The following is a 7582-nucleotide window of genomic DNA, read 5'->3' on the forward strand; positions in this document are numbered from 1 at the left end:
ATGTTGCTTGCTAAAATGTTGCGCGGGTCATCTTGTCCAATTCCCGGTAAGCTTCGACCAAGGCCGTGTTAAGCTCAGGAAGCTCGATGAGGAGGCAACGACTCTTGGTTTGCCATTTCCGGCCGATTTTCTACAACGCCTGCTCGTCGTCCGACTCGATTTCTCTTGTGAGAGCTCGCTGGACCATCCGTTTCTCGGCATATTCTTCGGTTGTTTGTATTTTGGTTACTTTTCCCCTCGACTACTAGTGCTCGTCTTCTTTTATCTTTGCACACTTGACCTACATCTCCCCATTCACACTTTACTTTTATGATCCTTTTCACACCTTTGTCTTATTGTCCCACAGTTAATACGTCATATCCCTTGCTTTCTTGGCTTGGCAAGTGTATAAAGTGGGGTACAGTTGGGCTTCTTGTTGCATAGGCGCTTGTAATTGGTCCTTGACATCAATGATGCATGTAATGTGTTTGGTTACCACTCGGCCCATTCAAAAGACAATTGCTTTCTAGGCATTTTGCCATCATTCTTGTAAGTCCATATTGTCACTCGCAAACTTTTGAAGCCTCTAACCTTAGACACTTGTGATGCCAACTCAACTTCTAGATTAGTCAAGGTAGTGGTGAGGTTTACAAGGGCTTCATTGTCGTTGTTTCTCATGGCGACTCATTTTGATTGAATGTTCCAAATGGTCACCTAGGCCTTGGCTAGCTCTGCTTTCAATCATTGTACCGAGTCAATGGTAAGGATTGTGAGCTACTCAACTCGCATTAGTCGCGAGAGATATTAGTCGTACTCATGCAATTGGTGTAACATATCACATTGTGCAAGGGAGCTACTACGTACCATTTGCTGCATTCAGTGATGTACTTGAACATATAGAGAGTCATTGAGTTAGCTCAATGTTGTCGTTGTCTTCTAGAGGAAAAATATCTCCCTAGTCATTAGGGACAAACATTAACTAAAGTTGCAAGTCACTCTGATTGTGGTGTTGATGGAAGACAATCTTCTTTTTTTACCTTGCTTGCCTTTGTTGAGGAGGGGATAAGCCTTGTGTGAGGGGGGGGGGGGCAACATTCAGATGTTCAAGATACACAATAGCTACTATAAAGGAGGTTGTTTGACTCGTTGGACCATCAAGTTTAGTGGGCGCCTCAAGGTGGGATGTTGTGTCAAGTTCAACTCTTCTTTTCGTCAAGAGGTTTCTCCCATCTAGTGCATTGGAACCCCAATGAATTAATGCTAGTGATGGTTATAATCATGGCAGTGAGTGGCATTTCTTAGTAGGAGTTTAGATTTGAGATGGTTATTGTGTTTGATCATGCTAAACTCTATGTATGGAATCAATGTGTTGTGTGGCCTAATGTGTTCGAGCATGGTCACAAGGAAGGTGCTTTTGCAAGCCATCCTCCACCTCCTCGAGGATGGCATCATTACTTGGTAGCAATGCCATTTCGATCTTTGAATAGTCCACTTTATACTTTTTTGATGAATTCTTGTTTTATAGACTGAATGCCACTAGCAGGCTTGGTGACAATAATGACACTTGTTCACACAAAGGTAGCATGTGAGGAACCATGAAAAAGATAGTTATTGTTGTGGTTTCTCATGGTGCTCGACCAATTGAGTGTGTAATGGGTGTGAACCTAGTAGGTGAAGCATTGGTTAAGTTGTTACCCTTGGGCCTTTTCACACCTAACTACGTTATTGAGTCTCTCTCTCTCTCATCATGTGTGACAGTTATTGATTGGGCACAATGTCCATGTCCTTACCCTTGAAAGTAAGGAAATGAAGTAAATGGTAAATGCTTAATAATTACTTTAAAAGTATCCCCTATTGACTTGTAAATTTTACAAAACTTCAATTAAAGTTGGAATATGTTACGTGAAACTCTTCTGATTGAAATCAACAATAACATTGAGAAGGAAGAGCTAACAAAGATTAAAGAGCAACCATGCCCTGAACCTAGAACCAAACTCTCGAAAGAGAATAAAGGGATATGAGTAGAGTGAAAACATTGTTAAATAAGCTACATAGCAGTGAAGAAAAGAAAGAATTAACTATATAATTACTCAAATACTACATATAACTGGCAAGAGACATTCAACCAAGGTTATTTGTAGAAATAATAAAACATATTAAAAAATGAAAAATTTGTCACTGAATAGACTTGAGCCATGGGGCTAAGGGACATGTGTTGTCTGAAAATTGAACATGAATTTACACAATGTTATCCATCCAACATAGGTGTGAGGACAAATATAAATACTTCAGTTAGAATCCAACTAGGTTAGTAACTAGTTAAAAGAAAGCTCTAAGGAAAGTTAAAGTAGTCAAATTTGATTTGAAAGTTAATCGGTTTGTGAACTCGTGAACATGGTAAAAGGTACTAAGAACAAGTAAATACTTTTATGGTGGGCAAGCAATGATTGTACACAACCCCCTCACTAACCTACATAAAATAAACTCTAGGTTTAGCACTTACAAAGCTGTGATGTCAATGAGCCCTAAGTTAAAAGTTAAAACTATTATCTTAGTTGAAAGGAGAAAAAGACTATAAATTGTCAATCCATTTTACTCTCGAGTCTCCACCCCTTGTCAATCCATTTTCGCCACTACCCACCAATCAACAATAGAAGTGTTTCCCTTTAATACGATTTTTGTTTAGTTTGACATGATGGGGTAATCAAGCGATTTATGGGAATGAGTATATCTCCTTTGTCCCTTTTTTTTTTCCAAAATGTCCCTCGTCATGATATGATTAAAAATGCATAGCTTTAAAATTGAATGTGTGGGTGTAAATGTTGACGGGGTATGTCATGGATGTGTCAAGGATGTCACAATTAATGGTATGTTTGGGAAAAGGCATGGTTTTACGTGGAATGTAAGGGTATAGATGTTCATGAGTATGTACTGTGGATATGTACATGACCTCTCTTGAAGATAGTATGATTGAGACAATGAATAATTGCACACTGAATAGATTAAGTATGGATGGACATACATTTGTAATGGCCGAGGCAGACGTGTCTCGGATTGCCATGGATGGTTATAAGTTTTAGGCATAGCTTATGGGTGACCTGTTTTGTTGGTATGATGCTCATGATCAAGACAATTTGACAATGATCCTTCTAAAATTCTAGCCCGTTTTTCCTATAGTGTGTAGGAGTAATTAGCATATAAAAAAATTTAGAGCCAACAACGAACTCGATTATAAATTTCAAGAAGAGATTATCCTACAAAACCATAGAAACCATTTTGAGAAAGTTCACAATGTTGACTGGAATTTCACGGCGTAGTTCACTATCATGAGTTTAATGGTCATGGATTGAAGGGTTGTGTGTAGCAAAATTTATGATCATGTCCTCCCTACTTGTATTACATTCACATGATCACAAAAACCACTTCCCGCATTTCAAATTAAAGGGAGATCAATGTGAGTACAAGAATTTATCTTATGGCATTAACTAGCTTTTAGGTATTTCTTTACAAGAAGTGAAGATTATTCTTAGTGACCTTTAATTTTTCTATTGGCTGAGCGACCTTCGTTTATTAGCCTTTATCGGGCACAAGGTCCATTTTGTGGTACTTAAAGAAAATGCAATACAAACTTTGCGGTACTAGTTGTTATGAAAATAGGGTCACAAAAAAAAAACTTTTCAAAACAAGGAAGTTGCATGTTCATAGTCTAAATATCACTCACACCCATATTATGGGAGATCAAAGAGACCGGGATTTTTTTACAAATAAAAGACACCATAACTAATAATATCATTGTTTGGTGCCCTACCATAGGCATTTGAACTCGTGAGGCCATTTACTATTTTTCGAAAAAACAGAAAACATAAAAAATGCTCAAAAGAAGTTTGCTCAATTATACTAGAATTGTAATTTAATCATCATGTGAGGAGTCACATAACGAAGTGGTGTCCAATTGAGGTTCGAAATTCAACAAGCAACCCAAGTGTGCCACATTGGATTGAACCAAGCAAGTCCAGTATGTACATAAAAAGTTGTGTCACCTATGCGCATAGGCATCCATAACATGTGAGTGGCTCTCGTATGTTGTTTTGTTTACTTTATACAAGGGTGGAAGTCTGAATCACCAAATATGGATAATCGTGTATCAAACATTGTTACAACTCAACATGGTATTTGATCGATGAAACCAATGAATTGAGTGAAATGAATAAACAACACAAATTTCAGTCTAAGGCCCCACTTATGTTTTAATTAGGTCTTTTATATAATTAATAGGAGTAAACCACAATGTGAGGTAAAAAAACACCAAAACCAAAGTATGTATAAAATAACCCAGTACCCAGTGCTCAAACGAAACATCCATAGCAAATTAGAGGTAACATAACAAGAGGTCCATGAATGTACAAATACATTTACATCACGAGAAGAAGGTATCTACATCACTAATGTACACACAATTAAGTTAGAGATAAGAGTTGTTTTCATAGATGTGGCCTATAGCCCAAAACAATATACATTGGACAAAGAGATAGGGTGCGTGTCTATGCAATATTCGGATACAATTTTATGCGAGAGCTGCTTATTTCCAAGAGCAAAGACAAGCCTAAACCAATTAGGGAATAGGCATTACATGAACATAACCAAGGAACGTAGTTATTGGGATCGAGCACATGAACCAATTAATCACTAATTATGATGTAATATACACCAAACTAAGTGTGAGTGTGCGCATGTCAAAGAGATAGAGATCAAACATTGAAAATATGATACATCAAACACAATATTTAGTCTAACTCAATTGATTTCATTCAAATTCTTGGTTTTTTTGTTCAATTTTATTCACAAATCACAATCAATACATTGCATGCTAAGGCACGACAACATATAAGCATTGCCTTCATAAACACCACATATGAACACCCAATTAACCACTAATTATGACCTAATATACAACAAACTAATAGAGAGAGAGAGAGAGAGTGTGTGTGTGTGTGTGGGTGCGTGTATGTGGTAACTCTCCAACATTGAAAATGTGATCCACAAGATTTATTCAAGCTCAGTTGCTTCCACTCCGTTGTATGGGTTTTTTTGTGCACTTTTATTGACAATCACAAGTCAAGACATTGCATGCTAAGGCACGGCAAACATAAAGGCATAGCCTTCTTAAACACCACATTTGAACCACATTTGAACTCAATAACTCGGATCCACAATAACAAATAGATTGTTCATAGAACTTAACTAACTTTACCATATATACAAGGAAACAAAAACTGTCCAAACATTAACTTGAATGAACACATGATGGTAGTAATGGTGGAGTTGTCCTAACATTAGTGTATAAACACAATTGTATCGCCAAGTTAAAGGCAATTAATTGTGGCGATGATGGGCAGGTAAATTGTAGCAAAGCTTGGACAGGACACAAATGTAGCGAAGGTCGATTGTAGCAAAGCTTGGACACAAATGTAGCGAAGTTCGATTGTAGGAAACATTGGACACAAATGTCGCAAAGGTTGATTGTAGCAAAGCTTGGACACAAATGTAGCGAAGGTCGATTGTAGCAAAGCTTGGACATAATTGTAGCGAAGGTCGATTGTAGCAAACATTGGACACAATTGTAGTGAAGGTTGATTGTAGCAAACATTGGACACAATTGTAACGAGAAGGTCGATTGTAGCAAAGCTTGAACACGATTGTATAGCAAAGCTCGGACACAATTGTATGGTGAAGGTTGTTCGATTCGACTAGAAGGTAGTAATAAGTTCAAGCCTCATGTGCAAAAAATGGCTTAAATTCAAGGCCTCGGGCGCGTACCGTTGGTTGTAAGTTCGAGTCACCGGGCTGTTAAATTTAGGCCATAAGGTTGAGCCACTAGAATGTTAAATTCAAGGTTCCGAGTTCGAGTCCTGGCAATGGCTACAATGGTCAATCACTAAAACCATGCTTTTGGCAGAATGAGAAAAGAAGAAGGAGAAGGAGAAGAAGAAGAAGAAGAAGAAATATGATAGTATGTGTTTTGCTACATAGCCAAGGAGATGAGGAGGAACAGGAACAGGAAGCAAGCCACACCCCATGGAAAGAAGAAGAAGAAGAAGAAGAGCAGAGGGGAATATCTAAGAAGCCATACGATATATACAGAAGAAGAAGAAGAAGAAGAAGAAGAAGAGTATGAATTATAAGCAGAGGATGAAGTGTAAGAATTATAAGTGGGAGTGTTCAAGAATCCATTGGATCTGTAGTGATAATCTTCTAATGATTCCCCTTCTGAATCTGAGAAGAATACCAGTGCAAGGAGGAGGAGCAATGGGAGAAGTAACAATGCAAAGCTGAGCTGGGCTGAATCAGAGAAGTAAGAAGGTATGGCTATTGCAGCCATAACTATCCCTAACAGAAATAAGGGTCCTTGAGGATCTGGCCCATAGTTGTACTGATCCTCCATCTTCACCACACTAAACCCTAGAAACCTCGAAACCCAAAATTACCCTTGCTAAAATGCCCTAATCACTCGGAGCCCTAAAAAGCCCTAATCATTAGAACCCTTAAAAAAACCCAAATCTTTGAAACCCTAGGAAGCCCAAATCTTCGAGACCTTAGAAGTCCAAATCCTTGAGAGACCTTCGGAACCCCAAATCATTGAAACCCTAAAAACCCCAAATCCTTGAGAGACCACCTTAAAAAACCCCAAATCGTTGAGACCCTAAAAATCCTAAATCCTTGAAACCCAAAATCCCTAATCCTTAGAAGCCCTAAAACACCAACATTCTTGAAACCCTAAAAGGCCCAAAACCTTGAAACCCCCAAAACACCCAAATCCTTGAAACCCTAACTGCAACCCTAATGTCTAGAGAACCTTATCCTCCTCTTCCTTCTTTACTTTCTTCTTACTGTTTAAAGCTATGTTCCTCTCCCCCTCCCCAATGAGTTTTGGAGTGTGATAACATATATATATATATATATACATATATAAAATCACCCTCCATTTTCATTCAATATTTCTTTTGTTTTTTGCTCACTTGTATTCTGATGCAATTTGTACTAAATTTTAATTTGATGTGAGTGAGAGCTTTCTCAAAGAGTAAAAGTGATGTCTGCTTTTAAGTTTGCCTATCTACTCCTACCCATGTCACTTAGGAAGTGATAGTTTCTTTGGGACAATGAGAACCAACAAGAGTCACACGATCACATATTGTTTTCGAGTGTGGTCACGAGGGCGTCATGATCGTATATTGTTTTCAAGAGAACCAACCGACTTAGGGTTTCGGTCTCGAATTAGTTATTGGTCGAACAACCCAACACGAATGGCATGACCCAATCTCATTTTGGCCTATGATAGTTTCTTTAGAAGAACCTTGCGAGAGTGATCCAATGGGCTATCGATTTAGTTTGTAATAATTTCGTTGGAATTAACAAGCAAATAATGAACAAGAGTGGGACACTATCATACATCATTTTGGTCTATAATTGTAGCTTTAGAACATGCAAACAATAATGAGTACAATTGTATATCATTTTAATCTCAGCCTACATCCGTAATTGCGGTTTTAGAACATGCAAACAGTAATGTGTACAATTGTATATCGTTTCAGTCTACATTTGGCAA

At 38.0% G+C, this 7582-nt stretch overlaps 1 long non-coding RNA gene across 1 annotated transcript; it reads left to right on the forward strand.

The window, feature by feature from the left end:
- The first annotated feature begins 5268 nt into the window (after nucleotides 1-5268).
- LOC147861506 (uncharacterized) lies at nucleotides 5269-5575 on the forward strand. Its single transcript, XR_015529996.1, has 2 exons — nucleotides 5269-5375; nucleotides 5419-5575. It is a non-coding gene; the product is annotated as an uncharacterized LOC147861506 (long non-coding RNA).
- Nucleotides 5576-7582: the final 2007 nt, after the last annotated feature.

The sequence above is a fragment of the Azolla caroliniana genome, unplaced genomic scaffold, assembly GCF_043228905.1.
Source record: "Azolla caroliniana isolate FFs.n. ecotype wild unplaced genomic scaffold, voAzoCaro1.0.p SCAF_7, whole genome shotgun sequence".
Taxonomy (NCBI): Eukaryota; Viridiplantae; Streptophyta; class Polypodiopsida; order Salviniales; family Salviniaceae; genus Azolla; species Azolla caroliniana.